This window comes from Micromys minutus (genome assembly GCF_963924665.1).
Source record: "Micromys minutus genome assembly, chromosome: 5".
In the NCBI taxonomy this organism is placed as follows: domain Eukaryota; kingdom Metazoa; phylum Chordata; class Mammalia; order Rodentia; family Muridae; genus Micromys; species Micromys minutus.
In genome coordinates, this window is record NC_137974.1 from 2,049,706 (window position 1) to 2,062,016 (window position 12,311).

General features: G+C 41.5%; 1 protein-coding gene across 1 annotated transcript in view; it reads right to left on the reverse strand.

Annotated features, from left to right (window-relative positions):
• GTF2F2 (general transcription factor IIF subunit 2) overlaps positions 1 to 12,311 on the reverse strand; it is a 96,161-nt gene that overhangs the window by 18,608 nt on the left and 65,242 nt on the right. The window lies entirely within an intron of this gene.

Sequence of the window (12,311 nt, forward strand, 5' to 3'; positions counted from 1 at the left end):
GAGAAGTCAAAAGCCCATATCAGCATTCAATGTACAGTGACTAGTGGCTATTTAATCAGACACTGGTGCTTGAAATATTCTTGTCACCACAGAAACCTCTACTGGACAGCACTGGGCTACAACACCGCAGAACTCTGTTGCTTCCAGAGGGGAAAGTGCAGCTGTCAAAAGTGGCTATTTTTAAAGACACAAAAGGTATCATTCATTGTACCTTTAGAAAGGGTATCAGAATACAAAATGTAACATACTTAAGAAAGCTGCCTTCCCTATCTCACTAACTTATAATTAAAGATTAAGCATGAAATAAAAGTAGTTTTGGAAAAATAACTGACTGGGCTTATCACATATGAACCTCACTGTGAGATTCACTCAAGAATGTAACACAGAAAGGCCTCTAAGGAGTTAATGGATGCAGTGGACATGCCAAGAAAAACAAAACAAAACAAAACAAAACAAAAACCCCAAAACCAACCAAACAACCAACCAAACAAACAAACAAAAAACCCCAGGCTAAAACAGCATATGCATTGTAGTTTTTTTTTTTTAAGGTTTACTTTTATTTATGTGTATACATGTTGTCTCTGTGTGTATACGTCACATGTATGTGGGTGCTCAAGGTGCCAAGAGAAGGCACTGGGCTTGATGGGGTTGGAGTTTTAAGTGGGTTTGAGCAGCACAGTATGGGTGCTGGGAGCTGAGCTCTCATGCCACGGAAGAGCCATGTGTGCTCACGGCAGATAAACCACTTCTCCGGCTCTTAAGACATGAAAAGATGGGACGAGATTAGAATTAGTACATTTATGATTTTTATAGATGACAGCCTGTATCTGCACCCTTGATTTATCTGTAGCCCCTGCACCATGACTCATGAGCATGAGGCACACCCCCCACTCAATTCTAAGTCAATTTCATCAGAACTGTGCCACATTAATTCTCAAGGCATCACAGTTTTCAAATAAAAGAATACATTGTTGTTTTCTTTTAAACAAAGTGTGCATACAAAATTTTTAACGTTTCTATTATACATTAAAAATGTCAATTCCCAGAATTTTGTTTTAATTAAAAGAGGACACTCTATGACTCAAAAGAACTTAATCTTAAAATATTTTCATTAACCATGAATAGTTTAAAATAGTTTAACAGGCTTTTTTATTTAACACTAAATAATTCATTTAACATTATCTCATGATGTGCCAGAACAATTTGCAACTCTATTTTATTATTAACAATGCTCTAAATTAAACACTGCTGGTTTTAACACACTTTCAACATCAAAACAAGTATTATCTGGGTTTTTCTACATAATGCAATTTGGAAATACTCAGTTCACAAAGCAGAGTAGCCAACTACATACAGATATTAGACTGAATGAGGAGAAACGCCTGTATCCTGACTATGTCTAAGACTAGGTCTTATTTTCATAACATTAAAAAGTACAGTGTTATTTTCAAGAAGTTGTAATCAGGAATACAGTATCCCTCTGCTTGTTTCATGGGGAAAAGTCTCATTATGTAGACTTGCCTGGCCTCAAACTCAGAAGATCCATCTGATTCTGCCTCCCCCGAGCTGGGATTCAGGGTGTGCACCATGCTTGGCATAAGAACCACCTTTGTTTAATAAGTTGCTTAACAGATAGATACTTGGCATGAATCCCAAATACTACTACAGACGATTAATTCACATGTACATTTTAAGAGTGCATACTGTGCTTGGAGAGAACCCAACTTTGGTTACTAGCACCCACGGGCAGCTAATAATCACCTGCAACACCAACTCTAGGGATCTGAAGCCCTCTGGCCTCCATTAGCATCTGCACTAATATGCACACACCCACATAGGCATGCAGAACAAAATCAAGGATCCTATTCACGGCCCATCCTCAATTCCTTTAGCTTCCCAAAGGAAGGCTAAACTCCAGAGCCCCTGTTAGTTAACAGGTGTGTGTGGGGCTGGCACTGGGGAGGCTACTGTACAAATGCAGAGGAAAGTATACTATTTCCATTATGACAATGGTTTCTCAACCTTCCTAATGCGGCAACCCTTTAATACAGTTCCCCAACCCCAACAATAAAATTTTGATTGCTACTTCCTAACTGTAATTTTGCTACTGTTATGAATCATAAATATCTTGTTTTGCAATCAGCTTGGGGACGTATGACCCATAGGCTGAGAGTAGCCGCATTAGGGTGAACCTTAACACAGAATATAGTCAAAAGTTTAAAAATCATTTTGAAGACACATTTAACAGACACTGGAACATAAGTGAGTTGGGGCATCAAGAGTAAGAGTAACAGCAGAAATATGAATGAGCTCAGATTTCTGGCTGAGTATCTACAACTAAGAAGCACTAACAGACCACGTTACTGTGAAACCATTCCGGAAGAGTCACTGTATTTTACTAGAAACTGACCCTGAGAAACCATTGTAGTTGAGAGTTCAGAGAACTGAAGAATTAAAACTTGTGACTTCTTAGAATAGAAAATGAGCACCTAAAGCAGGAACAACTTAGTCTCTGGACATTAACCAACTACTATCTCCATGCAGCTTTGGCTATATATAATTAGCTAAGTTAGGGGTCTTTCTAAGGTTACCGAGTTCCCGAGTTTCTTCCATAAAAGCTCAAGGGCTCCGTTACCTAAGGATGCCAACACAATGAGGGAAACCAACAGGGCAGACATTTAAAGAGTTCTTACTCCAAACTAGAAACTGTGTGAAAAGTGCTACCACATGCTACTGTACTTTTTCCCTCATAGTATGTAAAACTAGAGCTATAGCTCAGTTATCCCACTACATAAGGGATGTAACAGAACAGAGACTATTTAAAATCCCATAGAACTTCGCCAAAAAGAAATGTTTCATTTAGCCTGGACTGGCCTTGAGCTCGCCAGCAGCTGCTGATGGCCGTCATCCTGCCTTCACAGGTGCTACAGATGTGTAACGGGGTCTCTCTAGTCCAGCAATTTCTTGATAGTCACTGGCCTGTCTACGACTAATCCAGGTCTATGCACAGTTTTCTACGTAGCCCCCACTACCACCACCGTAAACAAACACACAAAATGGAAATATACTCATCAAAGTTTAGGCTTGAGTAGTAGCTGAGTAAGTGGTTAAGTACACACAGGCAGACAGCACAAAAGCCTTGAATCCCAGCACCTGAGAGGCAGAGGCAGCAGGACCGCTTTGGGTCGGTCCAACTAGGGCTGTATAGTGAGATCCAAAAATAGTATAGGAAGTGTATACGAAAGGGGATAAACAGATCCAAAGAGGCGATCTAAAGGTGACAGAGGAAGGCAGAAAGCATCACCATGATGAGAAGTGCCTTCAATTTCATCTGTATTATAGGGAAAAACCTGAAGGCTTGGGGGCTGAAGGAATTGCTCTGTGGTTAAGAGCATTTGATGCTCTTGCAGGACCTGGGTTTGATTCTGAGCACCCACATGGTGGCTCAGAAACATCTATTAACTCTATTTCCAGAGGATCCAATGCCCTCTTCTGACCTCCATGGACATCACACACACACACACACACACACACACACACACACACACACACACACACACACACACACACGGCTTTTTGTGTGTAGTACTATCACCTCAGAGGACTGAGTTCCAGACTTGCCGAGATCACGCCGTGAGTGTGAGGGCTGTCTCAACAATAACCACCACCACCCACAACAAAGACACTGAAGTCCGAATTATTTGAAGTTATTAAGGTTAAGTGCCTGTAGTTATTAAGCATTCTCAACTGTAGCCCTCAATGTCTTTGAGTTCTAAAAATATGAGGTTAGAGGTCAAATGAAGTGTTTCCAGTGAGAAAAGTACTGTTTCTTAGGAAGCTACTTATATGTATCACTGCAAGTCTGGACCACTTTCCTAAATTAAAATTTTTACAACCCTGTGACTGTGTGATGGGTACCAACACAATATAGCAGTGGGTTCAAAAAACTTCTCTTCAGTAAATTAAAAAGCACCAGCTAAAAAATTCTAGTTGCCTATGAGTGGGAATCAGAATTACTGGCTGTGCATTATGTCAAACTGCAGGAAGCTACCCAGGTGTACACTAACCAAGACACTGTTGCTATGGCGACTAAGCAAATATAGCAAGCGGCTAACTCATTAGTGACTCCATGAAAATATAAAGGCTGGAATAGATGGGAAATATCTGGCAGTATATGGCCACTAATGGGGGCTGAGATTCAAAATGAATTTCTTTAAAGAAAATGTAAATTTTAGCATACCATTTAAAACATTTTTGAGATTTTTGTGCTGACTGAAGCCTAATCAAGTCAGGGAGAAAAAAAAATTAGAGAAGGTAGCTGAGCTTTCAAGGGGAAAGCTCCATTTAGGACCAGCAGTTAAGGGACTGATACTGATATTACATGGGGTAATCTCCAAGACTGCCAAAAAGGACTGCAAATAGGCAAAGGGGCCCCCACAGACACTGTTCTGCGGCCAGAGCTTTGGCCATATGGTCTCTGGCTCTCTTCATCAAGGGGGTGATAGAAGGCTAAAGGGGATTAGAAGTAAACTGCAGAGAATGAAAATAAAAGCTGGAAATAAACACCTGAGAAATAATTTCAAAAGACAAATGCTGGTTTCAGACTTGACGTGAAACACTTAATTACCTACAGTTCAACAAACTTCCGTGTGAAATTCACCACAAATAAAAGCTGTAAACTAAGAAAATCCAAGCCCCTTTGTCTTTTTGATTTTATATTGCCATTCTTCACAGACCCCTTACAAGCAACAAAGCTTCTATTTCATTCAAGGTTACATTATGATCTTTTGATGATATAAACACCACAAATACAAAATCCTAGTTCAAAGTGAAGCACTGCCTTAATTACAGATTGCTAAGAACAATTACAACACTTCTCAGACAGACACACCTCAGGTACTTGCTTTAGTTAGATTTTCCCCAGACCACCAGGACTATGAAGAATGGCAGTAAGCAAAATTTTCTGACTTCATAAAGATAAGGCAGTGTTATTTTTGGCGTTGTCTCAGCTTTTAAATGCTTACAAAAGTTTTGTTTATCTAGTTTTTGATTTCTCATCCTTCTCCATTTCTTTTATTGGATCTTCTAAACCCCATTTCTCCTTATCCCAGAGACTACACATACTGCCCAAGAGAAATTCTCCTCCCAACTCCCTACCTCTCACCTTTCCAGAACAGGGCTCTCATCAGTGATCCATGCTGCCTAATGCATACATACTGGAGTTGCCTTTCTAGAATACTCAAGTACTCCAACCACAATACATGAACACATATTCATAGTCTCTGCGACTCCTCTTAAATATGCATATGTATTTATGCTTTCGTCTTACCAGTCACATTCTTCTGACAAAAGCCTGTCTTACTGTTCTATTGCCTCGAAGAGACATCATGACCAAGGCAACTCTTACAAAGGAAAACATTTAATTGGGACTGCCCATTACTGTCAGGGTGGGAAGCAAGGCAGAGTATGGGCAGGCATGGTGCTGGAGAGCTGAGAGTGCTACATCTAGAGCTGTAGGCAGCAGGAACAAACAGGGACACACTTCCTCCACACCCATTCCAACAAGGCCACCTCTCCTAAAAGTGCCACTCCTTATGAACTCATGGAATCATTTTCTTTTCCACAGCCCCTATATTTTCGAACTAACTCCACACTCCTACCCACCTCCCAACAAACTCAGAGGTAAGTCCGGAAAGCCAAACAAGACTGCAGGAGAGCAGAGCCTCCATAGGGAGTGAACAAAAACACGGAGAAGGTGGAAAGATTGCTTGTGTTGGGATTCTGTAAACCCCACCCCTCAGTTGCTTAGCAACAACCAGGTATGCCCCACCCCAGTGACCTGACACTATAAAAGGGCTGCTTGACCCCTCCTCTCTCTTTTGGCCTCTCCTGCCCTTGTGCTCTTGCAGCCTTGCTCTCCCATTTCCCTTCCCCCCTCTCTCCCACGTGCTCATGGCCGGCCTCTACTCCTCTACTCCTCTACTTCTCTCTCTCTGCCTCTACCACCCTCTTAACTCTCCCATGACCTGAATAAACTCTATTCCGTACTATACTGTTGTGTGGCTGGTCCCTCAGGGAAGGGATTCCCAACATGGACCCCTCAGAGGCATCTCCCTTGCCCTCAGGCCTCGCCGCACCTCCATGGGCCATATGCCCCCACTCTCTTCATCCTTCCCCTAACATTGGTGCCCTGTGACTTTTCCTTTCACAACATTGGTGCCCCGTCATCTTTTCCTTACAGCTTGCAGGGCTACGAAAAGGCGTGTTTTAGAAGGACGATGTCCTCAGTAGGAATTTACTATGCAAAAGGGACAGGGAGAACAGAGACAGAGGAGAAGGAGGTCACTTCCATGAAGGGTGTGGAAATTTCACAAGTTTTGAGAGAGAGAGAGAGAGAGAGAGAGAGAGAGAGAGAGAGAGAGAGAGAGAGAGAGAGAGAGAGAGAGAGGAGAAAGAGGGAGAGAGGGAGAGAGAGAGAGAGAAGAAGGAAGTAGAACAGAGGAACAGACGAAAGGATGGAGTGGAGACTGCAGAAGTCCTGACTGCCAAACCAAGCTCCTGGGAGCCAGCTGGTAAGCTGGAGAATCTGCAGCAAAGGGTTCATTTGAAAATGCGGGTTGTGCTCAGCAGGAAGAAGTGCAGAGAAAGAGCTAGAATGAGCAGAAGAAGAAACAACCAAGAAAAGCCTGAAGAGCAGGCTAAAGGAAGAATGGAATGTGGGTGCAAGTGGGCAGACACGTGGCGTTAATTTTGAGTCCTGGGGCCTCACAGCACCTGGGTGCTGTCAGAACTACTGTAGAGCCAACAAAATAGGCCTGGACATAACACAAGCAGAAGGCAGGCAGGCTAAACCTTCTAGAGCTTCTAGGGGTGTTTTTTGCTTGCAGCGTGAGGAAGGGAAGCTCCATCCCTGGGGCATGCTGCACGAGGAAGGGAGACTGAAGAGATCACAACTGCATTTGAGTGACACATGGTATAGGGTTTCACTTATACTTTTGGCTGGGTAACCCACCACTTACTTGGAATAGAATTTGTTTGGTTCAAAAAGATCCATAATTACAACCAAGACTCTGCTAGCTGCCCAGAATCCTTTCTGTGAAGAAATTATAAATTCAATTTCTGGTCACCTACCTTTCAGTAGTGATTCTCTGATACTGCACTTTTAAAGTCCTGGAATGTTCTGCCTTTGCTCAATCTGCTCAAATCTTAAAAAAGACTTATTTATTTATGTGGCTGTCTTCAGACACACCAGAAGAGGGCATCAGATCTCATTACAGATGGTTGTGAGCCACCATGTGGTTGCTGGGAACTGAACTCAGGACCTCTAGCAGAGCAGTCAGTGCTCTAACCACTGAGCCACCTCTCCAGCCTAGGCTAATGCCATTCTTAAGGCAAAGACTTACTGTTGGTGGTTAAAAACTCAGCTGTGCAAAATGGTGTGCACCTGTACTCCAAACATTTAGAGGGCTTAGGCATAAAGATAATGAGTTCAAGGACAGCCAGGGCCCTGTGTCAACCTTAACCCTGTAACAGACCTTGACACAGGGCCCACCTGCAGTACTTAATGATGGAACAGATACATCTGAGGTGTATGTTATCAACTCGTTTTGCTCTTGTCTGTATGAATATCAGTGCACTGCTCACAATTTAACCGATGTGGTTATTTTAAGGGATGACCATTGCATACATAATCCCTTGTTGAAAAAAAAATCTGTAGCACATCACTATAGTTTAGCTTACAGATGAAATGGAAATTAGGACACAGAGAATGATGTTTTATATTCATGTCTGCATATTATTTAAAAGCATACCTCCTTGTTAAGAGTTCTTTACATTTGAGACATTATGTGCCAGTGGTTCTTCAAACACATGCTAAGGACCACCTACATCAAACTCTTCATAATTTTTGTGACCATTAGACCTCTGCTGATGGTTCTGGGATCTACATTTCCTCAAGACTCAAGATCTGAGCTGATCTATATACTCACACAAAAGTGTGCACCACGGAAACCTTCAAAATAGAAATCTTATCTCTGCCATGCTTTCTAGATACTGACAGTGCCCACAAAAGAAGGTGGCTCACAATGTGGCTGTGGGTAAGAAATACGCACTGGACTATAAGATGCCCTGATATGGGGAAGACAGTGTCTGCAACAATGGAGAGACTGCCTATACCATAAAGGAGGCACAGGGTTTGAGCACCAGTATCCAACACAAATCAAAACAAAAACAGACTTTGAAGCTGCCTTCTTTGGCCTCAATAGGAATTTTAATGACCAACAGAGAAATCGACTCTGGAAACCAGCAGCTTAATATTAAGAGCTTGTTTTCTTGCACGATTCAGTTTTGCAGCCAAGCACTTGGAAAGATGTCAGGAAATGTAATTAGCAATACTTTATTATATAGTGAAGTTTCAGAAAGACGGCACAAGCACATCATTCTCAGGAGTTACTCTAATGGAGTGTCTTAAAGCCAAGATGACCTACTTTCATTTCGTGACTTTAGTACTGTGAATGACATGTGCCTTGACCAGAACCATCTCATAAACCAGAACAGATGTTACAGAGCTCAGTACGGCAGCTCCGAGCACTCCTTCAGAGCCTATACAGCCCGTCTGAAGACACTCTGGATTCCTTGCTTACAGGAACTAAGAACAGTCAACCAGAAAAAGGAAAGGGCTGCAACAGGCACCATCAACATGACAAAATGGGAGTTCTGAGAGAAAAGCAGAGGACAAGGAAAAGATCCTATCCTGTTCTTGACCTCACTTGAAAGTCATTTAAACCCAGGTGCTCACAAGGAAAGGTGTGCTCTAAGCTTGGCTCTGGGCTCAGAAGTCGGCACACAGAGTGTGTGCACAGGTGTAATATGTGACTCTGGTTAGAGAGCCCTGTTAGTAACTTTCATGAAATAATTTAGGAATTATCCAGGTAACCTTTTGAGACTTTAATAGCTAACAGCGAGCAGAACTGCCACGAATGGGGCCAGCCTGGGCTACGTAGTAAGTTTCAAGCCAAGTAGGTCTACAATTTGAGACCTTTTCTCAAATACCCACAAAGGAATTATAATTATCCTTATTTGTATTTTTCCTGCCAGATCTTTGAGCTTATTTAACTGTATAACGTAATAGACAACTAAAGTTAAAGTATATAATATAAATCAATTAATGTAAATAACTCACTTGTGTATAATTTCAGGAAGATAAAATACAGTAATAAAGAAAACTCAAAAGATTAAGACAAAATATTAATAAAAGCCTATTAACACGATTACCAGTAATTATTTTTTAGTAATTATTTTTACATATCTGAATATATGATGCTCACTGCTATTCACTCACACTTTAGAGTGCACATGGTCTAGACTATGAATTTCACCATAAAGGATAACATTATGAAAGAAAACAAACATCTAAAACGTCTGTAATGGGATCCAAGATCCTCTTCTGATGTGTCTGAAGACAGCTACAGTATACTCATCATAATATATATATATATATATAATCAGCTAAACCAAAGTGCACTAATAACAGAAACAGAAGTGCCATGAGTAATTAATGTGCTACAGGAAAATGCCATATGGCACTCGGCATGATTATATAAGAGCTGAAAATTTTGTCAACAATAGCACTTGTCCATGCCACACCCACCTCCTCCAAAACTGATGTGTGGAGCAGACAGGAGGAGAAATCAACTACCAACAAATTCAAGTGTTTCTTGCTCACGCTAGCCTCCTGAGGTATGTGTGTCCAGTAAGTTTTTTCTAGACACCTGCATCATCCTAGACTGAGACTTTGTGTTAAAGGCTAACGTCATGAAGTAGATGAACAACTATCTACAGTGAGCAGAGATGAGTATCTTTCATTCCTGACTATTGCTACATAATAGATGCTCAAAGTTTACGTAAAGGGTTGTTACTCAACTTGTGAAGCTTGGCTATGAAACCATTGATTTTATAGTATATAATGCTGCCACAGACAAGGGGACTCTACTCCGTATTATTAGCTGTATAAAATAATGACTCTTGGGGAGGAATTCTGCTCTGTACAGTATTAACTTTAATTTCAACAAGTATAGACATCTTTAGTTTCCTGTCAAATGGTGCCAGTTATCCATTACTATAAGAAATAGATGACGCATTCACTTACAAAGAGAAAAGATCTAAGTCATAATCCTAGAGGTTTTTAGTCCATGATCAGCTAGGACATCATCTGAGGGCCTCTCACTGCATGACTGAAACACGGAAAAGGGAAGAAGGACAGCTGGTGCTGCAACACCTGCTTTGTGACGTGACACATCTTCCTTGGCAAAAGACCTACCTTTTACAAGGCTGCATTTCTTTCTTAAATTTCTAGTACCTCACAATATACCACTCTGGGGAAATCACGCCTTAAACATATGAACATTTAAGATCACAACTACAACATAGCAGCACATGAATATATCATATGACATGCCACCTCAAACATTATAAAAATTATTTAGATTGAAAATTTAACTTTGAGGGGGTGGAGAGATGGTTTAGCAAAGTAAAACTGTTAGGATTTAATAAAGAAGAAAGTCCTACTAATATAATTATCAAATCAAAGCTGGACATGGTAGTACACTGGTATATATCTATAATCTGAGCACAATGAAGTGACCAAGGCAGGAGGGTCTCAAGTTTAAGGCCAGGCTCGGACATGGAGAGACAGCTCAGGACCACAGCTTGCTGCACTTCTAGAAGGCCCCAGTTCTACAACAGGCGACTCATAAGCACTTGCCAACTTCAGCGCTGAGGGAATCTGACTCCACAGTGCTTGCACACATGCAGCATCCACCTCTCCAACACTTATCTAGTAGAGAAAAATCTGAAGAAAAATCAGTTAATGAATGGACTGGAAAGATGGCCCAATGGTTAAGAAAATGCACTCTCTTCCAGAGGACCAGAGTTCACTTCCCAGCACCCACCTTAAGTAGCTCACAAATGCAAGTTACTCCAGCTCTGGGTTCCACAGGGACTGGTACATGTATATGCCCATAATACAAAACAGACAGAATACTTAAAAAGGGGGGGGGGGTTAAGTAATGTTTATTTATGTAACAAGTGTTTCTTACACAGTCAGGCATAATATCCTTATACCTGGCGAGCACACAAGCAATGCATTAGTTAAGACAAACCTGAGCACTACCATGGCAAATACGGTGCTCTGAATGAGAATCCCTCCACAAGCTCACACATTTGAATGCTCGGCTACCAGGGAGCAGTAGTCATTGAGTAGGACTAGGAGGGTGGCCTCGCTGGAAGAAGTATGGCTCAGGTTTCAAAAGTACACACAGCCTCACGATCTCTCTCCCTCTGCACTGTGGGTCAGGATGCCCCTCTCAGCTACTGCTCTAATGCCACGCACCCACCATGCACATATATGGTATAGTCTTACATGCAGGCAAACACCCATACACATTAAATAATAATCATTGTTAAAAAACAAAATGCTCTGTCTAGGAGCACCCACGTTAGCTCACAACCACTGCAGGTTCCAGGTCTGATGTCCTCTTCTGGTTCCCACAGGCACCAGGCACCAACAAATGTTAAAAAATAGATATTTTAAAACACAAAAAGTTAGTAACTGAATGCGGAGAGCATGTCAAGGACAAATCCCTAGAGGAGAGCCAGGAAATTCCTATACACCGGAGAACGGAACCACCATTAGAAGGAGTCTAGCCTTCAGCCTTCATGCTGGCACTGACACACTCTACAGCCAGCTCTATCCACAGGCTGACGGTACACGTTCCTTCATCTACTTGGGATGGTCAGTGAGTAAGATTCCTACCTGGGTTGTCCCTCAAGTCCCTACATCTATTCAATGTCTAGACTCCCCTACTTCACTGTATCAGTGGATTTATAATCTTACTCACTAACCAGAGCTTAAACAGAAAGGACTTATAGTGTCCAAAGTCCTGGGAATCCTGGGAGACTATGAGTTAATCACAGGCCTCACAACTTTTATTCAGCAAATACTTTATAGGCAGCTGCCAGACACATTTCTAATGACTATCTTTACTCGAAAAGCATCCATGAAATCATCAAAATGACACAACTACTATTTCATCAAAATCACTAAAGCACCCCATGTTTGATACATACAGAAAGAAGTGAATGTCACATAGAATGATTTGCTGTCCCACCTCTCTCCTGCCAATATGTGTAGCTCTAAATTCAATTATGATATCAAACCTCGTTTAAAGTTGCAAGATCAGAAACTAGGTAAGAATTCCAAGTGAAAATAATAATGTATCTTATATTACTGTATTTACTTGGTAATCCAACAT